This window comes from Podarcis gaigeae (assembly GCF_964106915.1).
Source record: "Podarcis gaigeae genome assembly, chromosome: 8".
In the NCBI taxonomy this organism is placed as follows: Eukaryota; Metazoa; Chordata; class Lepidosauria; order Squamata; family Lacertidae; genus Podarcis; species Podarcis gaigeae.
In genome coordinates, this window is record NC_139684.1 from 88,149,896 (window position 1) to 88,163,994 (window position 14,099).

The window sequence follows — 14,099 nt, forward strand, 5'->3', positions numbered from 1 at the left end:
AAAAAGCGTTTTTAAGGGTATATTGAATTTCCCACAAGACTCACCATCGCCATCTACTGTCACATTGTATATTGCCCTAAAAAGACAAATTAAAACAAATAAAATGACAAATAAAAACGTACTTCTAGATAAAAATAAAAATAAAAAGCGGAGTCCCTGGCCTGACATTCTAAATCACTACACCTCCACCGCCATGTAAAAGATAACCGTTAAATGCTAATTAAACTGCAGTAGAATTAAAGCAATATAAAAAACCTCCCAAATCCATTAAAATACAGATAAAGAAAACAACACAGCCTTTCCTTAAAGAACTTTCCTCCTTGGCGCCCCTCCTGCCCTTCATAGAATCGTAGAATTGGAAGGAATCTCAGCTAAATCATCCTTCATCCAACTTCTGAATTTATCTATTTTTAAAATATTCATTTAAGAAAGGACATACACCTCAATAACACGCAAGAAGGAAAGAAGACACGACGACTGAAATAAAACTAAACGCGCAAAATGCAAATACGGGTTGTTTTTATTTTATCCCCGACACAAGTGTTTGAGCGAGGCAGAAAATGATGCGTAGAATTATCCCGACTCACTTTTGCACGGGGATGGCAACTTCGGATCAGCAACTTTGGTACCCGCTTTGCAGTTGCCCAAAATGATAAACTGACACCCCCCCCACCCCACCCTGGTGCCCAAGGTGGTCCCTACCTGGCTTCCTTTGCCCCACAACGTGGACCTACCGGGGCCTCCCTCGCCCTGCTCCCCCCTCTGGCGGCGGGAAGGATGCAGGAGCGCCCGGCGGTTTCCTAGCAACCGCGGGATGCGCTTTCCCCGGCCACTCCGCGCTGACCCACATTCGGCTGCCAGCTCTGAGCCTGGGGGTTGCTAGGCAACCCCGCCAGTTTTCCTCCCATCACGGGGACCAGGGCGGGCGGGGGGGGGGAGAGAAACCCTACAACAATAACAACGTCCCTGCGGAGACAATTGCAGCCGTTCTGGGGCTCAAGGGATAGGGTCTTGGATTGGGTGGGGGGCTGGAAAGAGAGGAGGAGGAGGAGGAGGAGTATCAGCCGAGCAGGCTGGCGAGTTGTGGGGTGCTTGCAGGGGGTTAGAAAGGGTGGGGTGGGAATCCAAGCTCCCCACCTGCCACATCACTTTTCCTCCATTTCTCCGCGCTGCGAAAACCGAATCAGGCAGCTGACCTTTCGCCTTGTCAGAAAAGCGCAGAGTCCTTGTCAGGAAGGAGAGCGAGCAAGCGAGAAAAGGTGAGGACCGAAGGAGGGTTGACTGGATCAGGCCCATCTAGTTCAGCATCCTGTTCTCACAGGGGCCAAATACCCCCTAAGAACCCAGGGATCCAGGTAGACTGCTACTGGACATGTAGGTTTCATGAGGACATAGAAGAGATTGGGTTTGATATCCCGCTTTATCACTACCCTAAGGAGTTTCAAGGGATGTGAGTGGCGCTGTGGGTTAAACCACAGAGCCTAGGACTTGCCGATCAGAAGGTCGACGGTTCGAATCCCCGCGACGAGGTGAGCTCCCGTTGCTCAGTCCCTGCTCCTGCCAACCTAGCAGTTTGGAAGCACATCAAAGTGCAAGTAGATAAATAGGTACCGCTCCGGCAGGAAGGTAAACGGCGTTTTCATGCGCTGCTCTGGTTTGCCAGAAGCGGCTTAGTCCTGTTGGCCACATGACCCAGAAGCTGTACGCCGGCTCCCTTGGCCAGTAAAGCGAGATGAGCGCCGCAACCCCAGAGTCTTCTGCGAGTGGACCTAACGGTCAGGGGTCCCTTTACCTAACGAGTCTCAAAGCGGCTAACATTCTCTTTTCCCTTCCTCCCCCACAACAAACACTCTGTGGGGTGAGTGGGGCTGAGAGACTTCAGAGAAGTGTGACTGGCCCAAGGTCACCCAGCAGCTGCATGTGGAGGATCAGGGAATCAAACGCAGTTCACCAGATTATGAGTCCACCGCTCTTAACCACTACACCACACTGGTTCTAACATAAGTTATAACATAAGTTTGTTAAAGGTGCTGAGAGTTGTTCCAGGAGACCCTGTGAAATTCCACACCTGGAATTTTAGCACCAGGAGCAGAATACCTAGAACTGCTGGCGCCCTAAGCAAACTACAACTCCCAGAACTTATTTGGGGAAGCAGTGCCTGTTTAAAGTGGTATCACAGTGCTTCGAATGCTTGAGTCCCTCTTCAAAAGCATTTCTGGGAAGTGTAGCTCTGCTAGGGGAATAGGGGTCTCCTAACGGTTTTCCCAGTAGTGATGTATGGAAGTGAGAGCTGGACCGTAAAGAAGGCTGATCGCCAAAGAATGGATGCTTTTGAATTCTGGTGCTGGAGGAGACTCTTGAGAGTCCCATGGACTGCAAGAAGACCAAACTTCTCCATTCAGAAGGAAATCAGCCCTGAGTGCTCCCTGGAAGGACAGATCCTGAAGCTGAGGCTCCAAGACTTTGGCCACCTCATGAGAAGACCCTGATGTTGGGAAAGATGGAGGGCACAAGGAGAAGGGGACGATAGAGGACGAGATGGTGGGACAGTGTTCTCGAAGCTACCAGCATGAGTTTGACCAAACTGCGGGAGGCAGTGGAAGACAGGAGTGCCTGGTGTGCTCTGGTCCAGGGGGTCACAAAGAGGCGGACACCACTAAACGACTAAACAACAACAACTACTACTACTCTCAGAACCCTGTGCAAACTACAGCTCCCAGAATTCTTTGGGGAAAGCCATGCATGTTTAAAGCACTTTAAGTGGATGGTGCAGACATCTCCCTAGTCTCAGCCTTGTCCTTGAAGAACCTGCCAGGGAGGAGCCTGGAGGCAGGACTAGAATTATTTGGCTCCACCTCCTATTGGCTCTGGCTCCTCCTCCTGGCTTCCTGCTCCGCCCCCACTGCTGAGCTATGTACATTTTTGCAAAATGGGTGTACATTCAGGACTCATGGGCTGATTTTATAAGAATGTTGTTGTTGCTGTTTGACCAGCTTAGGGACGCAGGTGGCGCTGTGGGTTAAAGCCTCAGCGCCTAGGACTTGCCGATTGAAAGGTTGGCGGTTCGAATCCCTGCGGCGGGGTGCGCTCCCGCTGCTCGGTCCCAGCGCCTGCCAACCTAGCAGTTTGAAAGCACCTCCGGGTGCAAGTAGATAAATAGGGACCGCTTACCAGCGGGAAGGTAAACGGCGTTTCCGTGTGCGGCTCTGGCTCGCCAGAGCAGCGATGTCACGCTGGCCACGTGACCCGGAAGTGTCTCCGGACAGCGCTGGCCCCTGGCCTCTTGAGTGAGATGGGCGCACAACCCCAGAGTCTGGCAAGACTGGCCCGTACGGGCAGGGGTACCTTTACCTTTACCTTGACCAGCTTGTTCTCAAGGAATTTAACCAGTGATTGGGAGTAAGTCTATTTTTTAAAAAAAATGCTGCCAGCTGAAAACATGTATGTTTCGAGAAACCCACCCAGATATTTAGAGAGTTGATATGAGTTTTAATCTGCTTTTCTTGTTATTTTAACTTTTCAAAAGTCTTAGGTCATTCTTGTTAATCTTTCTTTTAGATAAATTTATTGTCTTACGTTCTCTGTAAACCGCTTTGAGGGTTTATTTTTTAAACAATCAAGCAGTGTATGAATGTTATGGAACAAATAAAAATTAATGTCTCCAGCCAGGTTCTCCGGGCAGGTTTGACTGGCTGATTTTTCGGCAGGTCATATCCCTGAGAAAAGCTGCAGGAACTGAATGGGTTGTGGCAACAACTGAAGCAAGGGGTGGTATTAATTTATCATTCATTCGTTCATTGCATTTTTAGCCGACCTTTTTTCTCTAAGGTGTAGTCCATTGTTCTCCCCATGGAGGAGGGATGGCGGCTGAATCTTGACAAGACAGAAGTACTGTTCTTGAGGGACAGGAGGCAGGCAGGTGTGGAGGATTCCCTGGTCCTGAATGGGACAACTGTGCCCCTGAAGGACCAGGTGTGCAGCCTGGGAGTAATTCTGGACTTACAGCTGTCCATGGAGGCGCAGGTCCATTGTGTCCAGGGCAGCTGTCTACCAGCGCCATCTGGTACACAGGATGAGACCCTCCCTGCCCGCAGACTGTCTGGCCAGAGTGGTGCATGCTCTGGTTATCTCCCGCTTGGACTACTGCAACGCGCTCTATGTGGGGCTATCTTTGATGGTGACGCGGAAACTACAACTAATGCAGCTAGACTGGTGACTGGGAGCGACTGCTGAGACCACATAACACCGATCTTGAAATACCTACACTGGCTCCCATGACGTTTACAAACACAATTCAAAGTGTTGGTGCTGACCTTTAAAGCCCTAAACGGCCTCAAAGGCCCAGTATACCTGAAGGAGCGTCTCCACCCCCATCGTTCTGCTCGGACACTGAGATCCAGCGCTGAGGGCCTTCTGGCGGTTCCCTGCCTGCAAGAAGCAAAGTTACAGGGAACCAGGCAGAGGGCCTTCTCAGTGGTGGCACCCGCCCTGTGGAACGCCCTCCCAACAGATGTCAAAGAGAGAAAAAGCTACCTGACATTTGGAAGACATTTGAAGGCAGCCCTGTTTAGGGAAGTTTTTAATGTGTGACATTTTAATGTATTTTTAATCTTTGTTGGAAGCTGCCCAGAGTGGCTGGGGAGACCCAGCCAGATGGGCGGGGTACAAATAAATTATTATTATTATTATTAAAAACAAAAACAAAATCCTTCCAGTAGCACCTTAAAGACCTTGTAGAGCGAATGTAGGCTGCGCAGCTATCCCAGAAGCCAGAACAGCAAGAGGGATCACTGCTTTCACTGCACAGCGATCCCTCTTGCTGTTCTGGCTTCTGAGATTCAGAATATTTTTTTTCTTGTTTTCCTCCTCCAAAAACTAGGTGCGTCTTATGGTCTGGTGCGTCCTATAGAGCGAAAAATACGGTAAGTCAGTTCTTGGTATGAGCTTTCGTGTGCATGCACACTTCTTCAGATACCTTCTTCTTCTTCAGTGGTATCTGAAGAAGTGTGCATGCACACGAAAGCTCATACCAAGAACTGACTTAGTTGGTCTTTAAGGTGCTACTGGAAGGAATTTTTTTTGTTTTGACTATGGCAGACCAACACGGCTACCTATCTGTAACTATTATTATTATTATTATTATTATTATTATTATTATTATCATCATTTATGTTTACAACAACCCTGTGAGGTAAGCCAGGTTGAGAGGCAGTGCCAAGCACAATGTCATCCAGGCAGCTTCATGGATGTGCGGGGATTCGAACCCTGGTCTCCCAGGTCCTAGTCCAACCCTCTAACTTACCGCAATGCAACATTGCTCGTGTTCCAAATACCACCACTAATACCAATTATTGAAGGCTCTTTATCACCTCCCGAACTCTGTGCTAATTTCCTCCATGGCTGCAGCTTTAAAAGCTCCCAATCTTTCTTCTGGTTTTTCCACCCCCACCCCCAATTTTTTAAAAAAGCAGCCCTAATGGTCTTACAGCTTGTTATCAACAGTTCAAAAAGCATCTCCACAGCCACAGTGTGTGAAATTGCAAGGTTTGTGCCGCACAGCAGCATGAGAGCAGGGAAGGAGAGAGGCATCCGTCTCGCCACTCTGAGATTTAACCTCATGAGAACCCAGAATCGTAGGGTTGGGAGAGACACCCGAGGGTCATGTAGTCCAACCCCATTCAATGCAGGAAATCACGGCTGAACAATCCCTGACAGATGGCCCTCTGACCTTAAAAATATCCAGTGCAAGACCCATTTTTTCATGCAGGGCAGGGATGCAACTATGGAACTCCCTGCCACAGGAGGCAGTGAGGGCAAGGCTTGTTGTCTCCAGGCCCCTTCTGATATTAGACTGCAAGCTTTTAGGGGCTGGCTGGGAAATTTCGACCAGGGCCTCCTCCATAGGAGCTTTCGTTCTGATTCGCTTGCATCATTTTATTTTTTTTAAATGCACACTTGTTTTAATTGAAGCATGGAATCGTAGGTTTGGAAGGGACCCCTAAGAGAATTGTTATAAGAATTTTAAGGTCTTAGATATATAATAAATGTTCATAAATGTACAAGCAAACACATACATAAATATATAAACTACATGTCTGGAGCAGCACAGACTCCCAAACTGACCAAATGTTTCTCTGCAAGGAGGGAGAGGGTGAGGGAAACTTCCCATTGTCTCAGGAATTAGGTGATTACCATCTCAAAGGAATGGCCAGACTACCAGGAAAAGCAATCAGATAACCCGGCAGACAGAAGATAAACAAAGCACTCAGATTTCGGTTGTAGACCGCCTTTTCTATGATGTAGGTATGATGTTTCTGGGGGTGGTCTCCAGGGCAGGGAATTTCAAAATGTTTATATAAGGGCAGGCACACCTTTGTTCTGGGTCCTCCTCCTTTCCTGCGTGAGAGGGGAGCACCCTGTTGCAACAGATCAATAAAGACCAGGCTTACTAGCTGTTTTGCTTCTCAATATTCTCTGGCTGGCCTCTGTTATTTTCTCCTACCGATGGAGAACCTACAAAGGCCTCTAGAAGGGCTCTTGCATACCCCATAAGGAACAAGACCAGATTTTGTTTACAACAGATGGTGACCACGAAGACATCATCTATTCCAACCCCTCTGCTGCTCCAGACGCTGGGACCCAAACCAATGGATTCAAATGGCCAGAAAGAAGATGTCAACTAAACATTAGAAAGAATTTTCTGGCAGTAGGAGCCGTCGAGAGGCGATGGACTCGCCTGTTACCAGAATATATATTTTTTTATTAAGGTTGTGTTTCCAGTTAAACGGGACACTGCATCCCCAGACCCCCCCTCCAAACCACCACCATTCAATTTTGTAAACCCACCGCAGTTTTGCTACATGGTATCTTGTTCAAGGTTACATAGCATTCACCTTCCCTTGTGCACCAAAACCTTCAAATAAGGCTGTATTTTGTCTCCCTGCTTATTTAGAGAGAGACAGCCACATTAAAGCTATCATGAAAGGCATAGGCGTAGAGGCCAATTCAAAAGTTGGCAACCCTATCTGGCGGAGGCAAAAATGAAGCCCAGTGGAGATACAAATCTTGTTCTTCTTTTAATCTCTGAAAGATTAACTGGATCTTTACACTGGTGTGCCACTGTTCTAGGAGCTCATGGCAGCATGCTTCATCTTAATTCCAGGTGATTGGGTCGGATCCGGCCCCCGGGCCTTAGTTTGCCTACCCATGATTTAAAATGTACCACAGTCCTGCAAGGTAGGCTTGGGCAGCGAACGAACAGCTGGCCCAAGTTCACGAGGGGGGAGATTTGAACCCATATCTCTTCCAGGACCTTGCTCGACGCTCTAACCCATGGGTAGGCAAACTAAGGCCCGTGGGCCGGATGCGGCCCAATCACCCTCTCAATCCGGTCCACGGATGGTCTGGGAATCGGCATGTTTTTACATGAGTAGTGTTGCAGGAACCCCCCCCCCCAATCATTCAGTTTGTACAAACACGACACTCACACACAACATACGCGACGTTTCTGTTATAAATTCATAGTAAATCAACCCTACATCGGATTTACACCGGTCCACTTTTATTTTACTCCATGAAGGAAGGACTATCAAAGGGGGATGGTTTGATACAGGGTGGCCATAATCCTTTGAGCGTACCAATACCTACTCAGGAGCCCTGCCCAGTTGGCATGACAACCTTGATGGTCCCAGACAGAAGACCATCAAGGAGACAAAGGACTTGCATATGGGAGTGGATTCAACAGGGACTGGAACAAAGGACAATGATCAGATCTTCCCTCTGGGGGCAGGAAACTGCCAACTCCCCTTTGTCACCTGGAAAGTACTCATGGGGAGGGGGAAAGGAGGAACCGGCCAGGTGACCGGATACTCAGGTTACCTCCACAACCCCTCCCTCAACCCCTCCTTTTTGTGATGTGTCAATGATGTAGTCATGATGTAGTTGTGATGTACAGTGGTGCCCCGCAAGACGAACGCCTCGCAAGACGAAAAACCCGCTAGACGAAAGGGTTTTTCTGTTTTGGAGGCGCTTCGCAAAACGAATTTCCCTATGGGGTTGCTTCACAAGACGAAAAAATCTTGCGTCCCCCAGCGGTTTTTTTTTTGCTTTTTTTGCCCTTTTCCTAAGCCGCTAAGCCGCTTATCAGCTGTTCCGCTGATAAGCCGCTTAACAGCTGATCGCTGGAAGCCGCTTGACAGCTCTAACACTAATCCGCTAAGCTGTCAATGGGCTTGCTTCGCAAGACGAAAAAACCGCTAGACGAAGAGAATCGCGGAACGGATTAATTTCGTCTAGCGAGGCACCACTGTAGTTCTAGGGGTGTAGTTTAGGGGATTAGTAACTAATAAAAGTTTGGGTTCTCTTTTGTTCGGGGCTTCCATCTTGTTCCACCTGGTGGCAGGTGGTAGTCCTGTCACGACAGTCTTCAATCACGACCAAGCCTACTGGCTGCTGTTTTGCTCTGGTATTCCTGGCTGGTGTCCTTGTTTTTTTGTCCAAGGGAGCCCTCAGATATCTCCGTTAACAGTAGAACGTGTGCTTTTATTTAAAATGCATCTCTGGGTTATTTGTGGGGCATAGGAATTTGTTCATTCCCCCCCTCCAAAATACAGTCTGGCCCCCCACAAGGTCTGAGGGACAAGGGACCGACCCCCTGCTGAAAAAGTTTGCTGACCTCTGCTCTAACCCCTGTGTCTGAGTTTGTCAGAGCATGTACAGAAGTTCTTCCCTTTGGGGTAGAAGCAAGACTCCCGGGACAGAGGCACGGGTTGCTAGAATGTGAAAGCACCTTTTCCTAGGAGATGGAGTGTGGTAGGAAATTGCAGGGTGGCAAGTCAAGGGTGGGAGAGAGACATGAGATTAGCTGCACATCAGATGTCCCAGGCCTGGAGACCCCTCACTGCAAATTAATTCCTGATGGCCCAAGGCTGTTAACGAAGGGATCTGTGTCTGTGCACCAGGTGCTGGCCCCCGATGAAGATGGATAACACGGCGTCTTAATTAGCGCGCCATCGATTGGACGGAGCGGCTTGCGACTCCGAAGATCTTGGTGCAGCTGCTCGAGTGATTGATTGGCAGCTGTCAGAAACTCAGCATCCCGGAGGGGCTTTTGGCCTGTCTCGTTCGATTTGGATCCAGCGATGAGTGGCTTGCCAACGCAGAGATGGCAGCTTGCGGAGGAATCCCAGCTCTCAACTGCTACCTACCCCCCCCCCAAAAAACCCCCCAGCATCCTTTGATGCCTTTTCCGGCTTTGGAAAGTACAGGCGAGCACTGAGGACTACAGACTTGAACGGGAACCTCTAAACCATTCTGCAGGGCTGGCTTTAGTGCCAGGAAGGGCACAGCGGCCAGCTCAGTTGGTGGCTGTTTGTGTGTGTCAGGTTTTGAAAGTTGGAGCATGCAGGGTGAACTCCTGTTCAAATTGTGCGAGAGCAGGGGAAGGGATTGAACACTATCTGAAATATTCGAGTGTGAATTTCATGCTCTTTATTCAGCTCATAGGGTGGCACTGTGTGTTAAACCACAGAGCCTAGTGTTATGTACTGAAGTTCTCACCCTGGGCCAGCAGGGGGATACTGTAGATAGTTCAGGTCCACACATGCAAATAAGGGATCGAAGTGACGTTCAGTGATTGGATAGTTACAGAAAGTTGTTACAGTTACGTTGTAATGAAGCGCTATATAAGCAGTCTGGCTGAACCCTTCAGTTCAGTTCCGTTCTGACCTGTGAATAAACAAGAGCTGTTTGAAGAATCGCTGTGTCGTCTGATATGTTCACCCACAACCTAACACCTAGGACTTGCCGATCAGAAGGTTGGCGGTTCGAATCCCCGTGACAGGGTGAGCTCCTGTTGCTCGGTCCCTGCTCCTGCCAACCTAGCAGTTCGAAAGCACGTCAAAGTGCAAGCAGAGAAATAGATACCGCTCCGGCAGGAAGGTAAATGGCATTTCCGTGTGCTGCTCTGGTTCGCCAGAAGCGGACTTAGTCATGCTGGCCACATGACCCAGAAGCTGTACACCGGCTCCCTCGGCCAGTAAAGCGAGTTGAGCGCCGCAACCCCAGAGTCGGCCACGACTGGACCTCATGGTCAGGGGTCCCTTTACTTCTACCTATTCAATTCATAGTAGCAATGAATGAAACTTTCCCCAAAATGTCTAGCTATATATACATTATTTACACAGTGGGCCCCGCATGATTGGCTAATTCCGGGCTGCTCCTGCAGGCCAACCAGGTTGCTGATTCACGTCATCCAGCACCCTGATTGGCTATTCCTACAGGCCAATCAGGTCGCTGATTCACTTCCTGGAGCTGGATTGGGTGGCTCCTGTGGACCAATCAGACTGCTGCATTCTGGATCCTATTGTTCTAGGATTCAGCTCAGCACATAACACTAGCTGAGATCCCTTTCGCATTTAGACTGGCCTCCCTTGCTTCTGTCTCTGGAGGCGTGTGAGGAGTGATTGTGGACTCTTGAGTGTGTTTGCATGAGAACTCTGCACATGCCCCAGAGACACTTGCTACCTCTTGCTTTGCGAGGAGCAAATCAAGCCCATTTGCTGCTTGGGTGTTTCGAACTTGCTTGTAAACCATCTAAGCCAGCCTTTGGCAACCGGGTGCCCCAGATAATGGGAGTTGTAGTCCAAAGCATCTCTTTTTTTAAAAAAAAAAATTTATTGAAGTTTCCACAGACTTTTAACACATCAACCAAACACGATAACAAGCAAAAAAGAAAAAAAGACATTATAAAAGATATAAACAATAAACACGTATAAATTCAATTTACACTTTCTTGTAGCTTACTTTCCCGACTTTCTCATACCTTCCCTTTCTGTATTCTGATTTCTGATAAAGTTATCAGCAAATCCTTCCCTTACTTTTACCTTAATTTCAATATTATTTATTTTCTTTAAATTATCCCATACCGCTATTAACCTCTTATTTCATGATCCAACGTCATTCTAACATTCCTTAATTTTACAGTATTTCTTTAAATAGTCCTTGAATTTTCTCCAATCTTCTTCCGCCGTTTCTCTTCCCTGGTTTCGGATTCTGCTCGTCATCTCTGCCAGTCCCATATAGTCTATCACCTTCATCTGCCATTCTTCCACGGTGGGTAGGTCTTGCGTCTTCCAGTACTTTCTCGATTTTTCCACCTGGAAGCCAATTTTCCTGTCCATTTTAAAAACTTCCGTTATTTGATAGTAATGGAGCCAGTCTCTCACTTTCCCTTTTAATTTCTCAAAGCTTTGCAATTTCAATCTGTCCCCTTCTTGTTCCAAAATTTCTCCATATCTCGGCCATTTGGCCTCCATAAGTTTTTTTGAGGCCTTTGCCTGTGGTCTAAAGCATCTCAATGGCACCCAGTTGGCAAACGCTTGCCTGGAGACCCCCCTGTATAAGATGACTAACTGGTTGAATTAATAATAAAACTGAGAAATAGCAGTAACATCTGCCTGCCATTTGTACAGATGCCAGTTTTTAAATCTCTGTTAACAAGGAATTTCACCTTTTAAAAGGAGGCAATGGAACCAAGGGGTTTTGAACATCTCTAATAGGTACCGAGTTCCGGTTTAGGAGTCCTGCACAGAGAAGCATTGCCCTCTAGTGCTTAGTAAGGGGAAATGCACCCTCATTTATCTTTAGCTGGAGAGGACGAGGGTGTTTTTCTACATATCCCCTTTAATATATATCCAAAGGCATTCACTTTCCTCTCCGAATGAGCTCATAAAACTCTGGTTTAAGAGAGGGCTTGTTAAAAGGCTTTAAACTAGGAGAATGTATTTGTTTAAATCAATTTTATGCCCTTATATGAGAGGGGTAGCTAATGCGGCAGAAGGTAATCGAGATTCAATATTGCCTTAACTGATTGGAGAATTGGGCCCAAACTAAGAAGCTGAATTTCAGCAGGGACAAATGCAAGGTTCTGCACTTAAGCAGGAAGAGCCAGCTGCACAAATTTAGGATGGGGAATATCTGGCTTGACAGTAGTACATGTGAAAAGGATCTAGGGGTCTTAGTGCAGTGTTTCCCAACCTTGTGCCTCCAGATGTTTTTGGCCTACAACTCCCATCATCCCTAGCTAGCAAGACCAGTGGTCAGGGATGATGGGAGTTGTAGGCCAAAAACATCTGGAGGCACAAGGTTGGGAAACACTGTCTTAGTGGACCACAGGTTGAACAAGAGTTAAGCGTGTGATTCAGCAGCAAAAAGAGAAAAATGGCTGCATCAACAGAAGTCTAGTGTCCAGAGCAAGGGAAGTAATGTTGTTGTTGTTTAGTCGTGTCTGACTCTTCGTGACCCCCTGGACCAGAAGATGCCAGGAACTCCTGTCTTCCATAATAGAATAGAATAGAATAGAGTGGGACTATTACTTCGCTGTTAAAGCCATAGTTTTCCTAGTAGTGATGGATGGAAGTGAGAGCTGGACCATAAAGAAGGCTGATTGCCAAAGAATTGATGGTTTTGAATTATGGTGCTGGAGGAGACTCTTGAGAGTCCCCATGGATTGCAAGAAGATCAAACCTATCCAGTCTTAGGGAAATCAGCCCTGAGTGCTCACTGGAAGGACAGATCCTAAAGCTGAGGCTCCAATACTTTGGCCACCTCATGAGAACAGAAGACTCCCTGGAAAAGACCCTGATATTGGGAAAGATGGAGGGCACAAGGAGAAGGGGACGACAGAGGCCGAGATGGTGGGACAGTGTTCTGGAAGCTACCAGCATGAGTTTGACCAAGCTGCGGGAGGCAGTGGAAGACTGCGGTGCTCTGGTCCAGAGGGTCACGAAGAGTCGGACACGACTAAACGACTAAACAGCAACAACAGGCAAGCCAGATATTCTCGACCATCTTATAATTGTGTAGCTGGTTCTTTCTGCCTAAGCACAGAGCCTGATATTTGTCCCTATTGGAATTGCAACTCAGTGGAAAACAGCCCATAATCTTACACTAGATACCTGGGTATCTCTCCCTCTCTCTCTCTGGCTACGACTGGGAAAATTATGCATAATTTGAGATGTTGACCCCAGATATTTTTTATGTGACTTGGCATGCCTATATTACATGCACAGCGGAGCCATCATTTCCCAGGCAACCTTTGCCAGAAGCCCAGCAAATGTGAGGCTCAGCTTGATAATCGGACAATGCTGATATTCCTTACTTGGCCTTTTGTTATTTGAACCCATGTGCAACTGTACTCATTCCAGGTGCCTGTTTCGTAGCTTTGTTGTTCGTCTTTTAATTTCCACTTGTTATAATTGTTCTCTCGGTTTTATATACATGATTGTCAGGGAACTGCCATCGGAGAGTCAGGTGGTGGAAGGGCTCAAGGAGGATAGGAGACCCTCAGATGCGGAGGAAGGAACCAGTAGGGGGAGAGGGAGAGTTCCTGCAGAAATTCAATCGGAGGAAGGGCTCCAAGATGTTTCCAGTGAGAACAGCGGGGAGGGCTCAGGACCTCCACTGGGGACGCCCACTCCGCGCAGGAAACTGTCACGCAGAGAATCCAGAAGGAGAGTTTCCGTCAAGGAACTCTTATGTTGGCGTAAATTCCGGAAGCGCCCACTGACGGATTCTGCCAGCGATTGAGGTAGCCATGCACCCATGGCTCCGCAGACTGGGAGAGTTTAGGAACTGATGGCAAGGCTTGGAGGGCTTAAACGCTTACGCACGAGCAGCCCCCTTTTCCCATTACAATGATGAAATGAAAAAACTTTATGAAAAGAAAGAACGACAAAGGGACAATCCTGTGCACACTGACTTGAGCCCCCGGTTGAGCTCAGGTAAGAAAAACCGAGACCAGGTCTGTCTGTGCACAGGTTCGTTTTAAAATCTCATCGGACCTGCCTGCACTGCTATCTCAAAGTATCGATTTGTGTACAATAGTTCTAATTCAGCAAGAGTCTGACAATGTTTTGCAAATCTCACTGCAGTGGGGTTGGTTTGGTAAGTTGTTATATGCTAGGGCCCCATGCGGTCATTGATTCTGTCTGGTAACCCAGAACCCTGACGCCTTTACTTTTATTGCTGAAAACAACAACAACATGGCTTTAGAGGCCAAATTAATGAACTGAAATGAAATTTGTTCTGGACCAAACTTT

The 14,099-nt window shown here is 47.7% G+C and overlaps 1 long non-coding RNA gene across 1 annotated transcript; it reads left to right on the plus strand.

Moving 5' to 3' along the window:
* The first annotated feature begins 1,149 nt into the window (after positions 1-1,149).
* LOC310851873 lies at positions 1,150-9,212 on the plus strand. The gene is made up of 2 exons (XR_014567903.1): positions 1,150-1,259; positions 8,961-9,212. It is a non-coding gene; the product is annotated as an uncharacterized lncRNA (long non-coding RNA).
* Positions 9,213-14,099: the final 4,887 nt, after the last annotated feature.